Genomic DNA, 6,000 nt, shown 5'->3' with positions numbered 1-6,000 from the left:
TGTGTGACACCCCTGAATGAAAGGCTCATTATATATATATATATATATATATATATATATATATATATACATATATATATATATATATATATATATATATATATATATATATATATATATATACATATACATATATATATATATATATATATATATACAAACAATCAAAATATAAATGAAAGCCAAAAGCACATTTTTAGTCACACATTTTAGCCATCCACATACCATTTTTAGCCATCCACCGCGGTAAAAATAAACCAGTCGCATTTCAAAGTCGTACGCGAAATGACCGCCAGGTGGCGCAAAGGGACATTTAGCAAAACGTAAGTGGGGCTAATGTCTATTAACAGTAGCCTAAGGATGAAATACTACAAGTTATGGTAATTTCCAAATAAGCCTACAACAAATTGTTGGTCATACAGATAAGATATAATCTTTTAAAACTGTAAAAGGTTAAAGTAGGCCTACACTCACAGGCTAAAGACAAAACGTTTTCTCGCTCATGTGAGAATCAAACGTTTGGTTATTTCTCAGTAACAAAATTCATAGCCGAGCGGTAGAACTGATGGTTCATCATCAAGATGACACAGGTTCAAATCCCGCACAAACATGGTCTGCTGTATATTTTATATTTATTATTGCAGAGAGATTTGTCTAGCTCTAAAACTCTGTTACACCATACAGTTTTGTTTTATATAGGCTATATATATTTTTTTATTTATTTATTCCAGGCTCTCACGCCACCCCCCCGATTTCTCACGCTGAAGTGTCAACCCGGTCGGTCAAATTCCTGAAAGATATAGTTTATCTATAGATCTACCTGTTGAGCCACTCGTGATCGACTAGTTATACCGTAAATTAGTTAAAATATCCCGTAATCTATTTAGAGCGAGCGTGCATGCGAGACAGATATTGTGCTCCAAACCGTGCGCGCGCATGGCAGAGAGGTCTGTTCCCTACAACCTAGAGTTTTTAAAAACATGGTTTTAAGTAAAGTGTGATTTGCCAGGGGGGACTGGGATTTCCTTCTGGTCTAAACATCCCTACTTCTGCTGAATTATTTTAATCCCCACACCCCTCCCTCCACAGCTAATCAATGCTATAGGCTACTTCACCAATATCAAATATATAAAATAGAGATATGCAACAGGCACGTTTAAACGAAAAACAATAAAATCAAAACCAGCGTTTCAGTTGTTCATTAGTTCCAGTGGCCTTAATGCATGCACGGCTTTTCAAAATTTCACAAAGCGTGTTGAGATTATTTTGAATGAAATATTGAAGTTTATAATTAAGTGTTTTGGCACACCACGCCGAGTGACCCTATGCATTTTTCTAAAGTCGGGTTTTATTCTGGCATCGTGAGTTAGTGTTCGACAAACGCGGCGGCGCGTTCATTTAGATTAATTTATTTATCTCATTATTACAGCTAAAATAACTTAATAGGCGACTCCGTAATTTTTTGGTCATACAGATAAGAGTAGAGTAGCTTACATCGTTCAAAACTGTTTCTAGGGTTCAAACAGTTTCGAGCCGAAGCGAGCCGTACCGTACCGGACCATGCAGTGGAAAAGCACCACAAGTGAGCCGTACCGAACCGAACCGTACCGTACTATGCAGTGGAAAAGCGCCATATGTGAAGAGACAACTTTTTAATTACATTAAAGAGGCCATGAACTGAGAATTCAAATTTTCCTTGATCTTTTGACAGTTAAGAGTTTGTTATACTATAAAAATACTAGGGGTGGGGGAAAAAATCGATTCTTAGATGCATCGCGATGCGGACGTGGACGATTCTGAATCGATTCACAAATGTCAAAAAATCGATTTTTCCCAAAAAAAAAAAAAAAAATTTGATATATTTATAATAACGTAATATTGACGGAACGCGAAAGACGGAACTCTGAAGCGCGGAAGTGCAGTGGCCGGACCGTCTGTGGCGTGCACATAACAGAGACGCGATGGCTGAGCGCTAAACACCCTCCGCGTTAGGTTAAAAGCTGACGTGTGGAGATATTTTGACTTCTGAAGTTGAAGGGGGAAAGGAGCTGGACAAGAGCCACACTAGTTGTAAGCTTTGTATAATAAAACTAACGACCGAAACACGACAAATATGAGAAACCATATGACACGTTTCCAGCCAGAGGAGGAAAAACACTCGGCTGTACCAGTCGTTATAATATTAATTTACTACAAGTATGCTCCTAGTTTAGGCACACATTTATTTTCCTGTTGGTTCTTTGCAATGTTAATAAAATATATTGTACGTTAATTCTTTATGGGTCATTACTTTGTACTTTTAAAGCAAAGTATTTATAGTCACACACACACACAAGATTCAGATAATTGATTTGTAACATTATAAATGTCTTCACTGTAACTTTTGATCAATTTAATTTATCCTTGATGAATAAAAGTATTGATTTCTTTTTTCTTTCGCCCAAAAAAATTAAATAAAAAATCTTACCGACTCCAAAATTTTGAACGGTATTGTTTAATGTTACAAAAGCTTTCTATTTCAGATAAATGCTGTTCTTTTGAATTTCTGGGTGATTCTCTGAATTGGGTGCCCTTCAAATCCCCCAAACTTGCTTCAAAGATTTTCAATTGAAGGAAATCACAAAATGCATTTTAACGCTGTCAATTAATAGAACCAGGTGCCTTTGCATTATAATGCAACACAATTGCTTTTAAAAAATAATTTAATTTAAAGATAATGGGTTGCCTAAGTAGTAGACAACAAGCATGTTTGCATGTCCTCAGTAACCATCATTACATTTTCATTGAATATCAAACAAATAAAAAGTGCAAATTAATACCAAAATGTTGCTGCTAATATAATCATATGTTGGTCTAGTGTATTTTCGTTTACTGTTGTGAAATGGAAAATCAATAATCGCTAATCGAGAATCGTTAATAATCGAAAATCGACTGTAATCGAATCGGGACTTCAATAATCGTAATCGAATCGAATCGGGAAATCAGACAGATTAACCACCCCTAAAAAATACCCTGTAAGTTTCCAAAACTCAAAACTTCCTTGTTATTCCAAAAACTGCTTTTATTGAAACCAAGGCCAGAAAACGACAGGATCTCAGAAGTGGAGACTTGTGACGTCACAGGGCAGCGAAAGACCCCCTTTGCAGAAGAATATCAACGCCTACGTCTACATCACTGCGTCTTTGGCTCCGCCCACTGGAGCGTTAGTGAATAGTGACATGAGAACGAGAAAATATCGACACAAACTATCCTAATGCTAGGAAAGTGTTTGTTTGTTTTTTCAACAATGTAAATGTCTCAGCAGTGCCTTATTTGTTAGTAGGGGTGTAACGATACACTCATGTCACGATTCAATACATATCACGATACTGAACTCACAATACCATATTATTGCGATATCCCAAGACATTGAAAGAAGACTTTTTTTTTTTACTGTTGATTAAAAAGCTAAATTTGGTTTTCCATTGGGGGTGTAAATTAACACCAGAATAAAAGTCTACATGATTATGAAAATACAGAATTATTTTAGAAGAATATGCTTGCACTCTGTCATTGCCTAGACATATTTAAAATAATATAGGCCACTTTTTACTGGTAACATAAGACATTTGGCATTATCAGGACCCACAAATATTCCCCCATTGCATTATTGTACATTATATTCAACATTATATAGCAGTTTAATGTAGTACTGACACTAAAACTCTGAGAACTTGAATTTTTCCTCACACAAAAGTTTTATTATGGGTGAATTATACACAATACATATTGTCACTATCCACGATATTGTTGCATTTCTGTATTGCGATATATTGTGACACGATATATTGTTACACCCCTATTTGTTTGTATTCGGTAGCCTACATTTCACTGTGGATTATTTGGTAAATTTCGGTGCAGGCTTTGCAAACAGACTTGACAGTCTGACAGTCTAACAGTCTGATTCAATGATTCAGTTCAGTCCGATTTGTGTGCCAGTGGATTCTCTGGAAAATGCATTGGTATTGTGATATATCACCATTTTACCAATGTCCCCAGGCGTGCGTATCCTGTTTTCATGATAAATACAGTACTTAGGCCTACTATACATGATGTTTTTCCAAAATAAATTACATTGTTGGGCATATCAGTAATGATTCTCTCTAATATATATATAGTTTTTTTCAATTATTACATTTATTTTAACAATTATAATAAAGGTTTTTAGTGTGACCCTCAAGTTAATGTTCACTCTGTTATTTTTGACTACTTTACCTTCACATGAAAGTTGGAAAAGTTAAATGGCATCATATCATAAAGAAGCCATCTGATCACCTCTTTGGATGGAAAACAACTTGGGAAAGTGAATGAGATCCTCTATTATTTTAACTCTGTCCATTTTTGTTTACAAATTTTATCTTTCAAATTTGATGCGGTCAACCTCAATAAGTCCACTCTGTTAAGGAAAATATGAATAATTTATGTTTATTTTTTGATAAACCTTCTAGCTTCTTTTTTTCCAGACATGCTGCAGTGGCTGATTTCAGGTCAGAATGTCCACTCTGTTAGTGTCCACCCTGTTAAATCAGAAGACTTAACAGAGTAATTTAGTAATTTATGTAAGTTGAAGAAGTTCTTCTTTGGTAATGTTTTACATATGTTTTCCAATCAAAATCCAGTTCAAACAAAAGTAATATCTGGTTGTATGTGAGAGATAGGAAATCATCCATCCATCAATTGTATACACCTGTCCACCTTGTTTCTATTTTGTCCACCCTGTTAGGCAGTTTGTTTGTTTTTTACAATAATGTCATAAAAAAAAACAATAAATAAATAAATACTAATACTTCAGTGACAATGAAAATGTATTGTAGAACCAATAATGTAGTACTTTAAAAAGTAAACAGAAAAGTATTCGAAGCATTTGTATCTAAAAAAAACCCGTTAAATGATCATAATACATATATTTCCTGACAATTTATTAACTAATGTTCAAAGGGGACAAGAGCTATCAACGTACACAATGCCCATAAATTAGAATCATACGTTTTTTAAACTGTTGTACTGTACATTTGTTCCTAACAGGGTGGACATTTTTGATCTATCATTAATTAAATGTATTTAATGGTTCACCCGAACTTGACCAATATTATTTTTCAAATGTTTTACATCACCCATGGCATCACGAATGGTATTCGGTGCATTGTGCACATCATACAATTTAGAAAATCAATGACCCCGTTACATATCTCAGCCACTTTAGACATCAACATGTCCACCGCGAAATGTATCGTTAGTGTTAAAGCTATAATAAGCTTAAAATCCAAATCTGCCAAACAAACAACTTTAATTAGCTGAAATATAGTGTATTGTGATCATTTGCACGTGACTGTTTATTCAGAGTGAACGCGACCACCGCAATTAAACAGACCAACTTTGAACACATCGATATACATTAATTCATTGAATCTTATTTGTGGATTCACTGAAAAGAATTTTTAATTAAATCTTTATTGCTTGCATAAGGATGCTGTGTTTCTCGCACATCAACTTTTACTGGGGAAAGCTGATGTCAAAACACATTTCCTCAAGCATCATATGAGCAAAAGCAGGCTCTCAAAATACACTCACTCACCCCTTTTCTGTCCACCAATCCGTGTCTTTGCAGCTGATATGAAAACAAAAATGCGAAATGTTGTATTTCTGAATAATCCACTGCGAGATGCTCGCTGTTTCTACCAACTTCTCCCACAGGACGCAGTTTTATTTCCAGTCATTTGAGAGCTGTCGGTGGCCGTTTCGCCGCCGTGTGGTCAGAGCTGGTGTTACATTTAGCAACAGGTGCATTTCTGACCCCCAGGGTCCCACAAGGGGTGCTAGAAAATAAATGAAATTAAATACATCTAACCGTACACTACAGTGGGTAGAAAAACAAATGCAATGATGTAATGTAATAGAAACTAAATATTTTACAGACTTTTCACAGTATTTTCTGCCTTTTAAATTTTGGATGGGGGTCCG

Source organism: Rhinichthys klamathensis, unplaced genomic scaffold (assembly GCF_029890125.1).
Source record: "Rhinichthys klamathensis goyatoka isolate OS25496 unplaced genomic scaffold, OSU_Roscu_1.1 h1tg000561l_1, whole genome shotgun sequence".
Taxonomy (NCBI): domain Eukaryota; kingdom Metazoa; phylum Chordata; class Actinopteri; order Cypriniformes; family Leuciscidae; genus Rhinichthys; species Rhinichthys klamathensis.
This window is presented reverse-complemented; position numbering follows the sequence as displayed.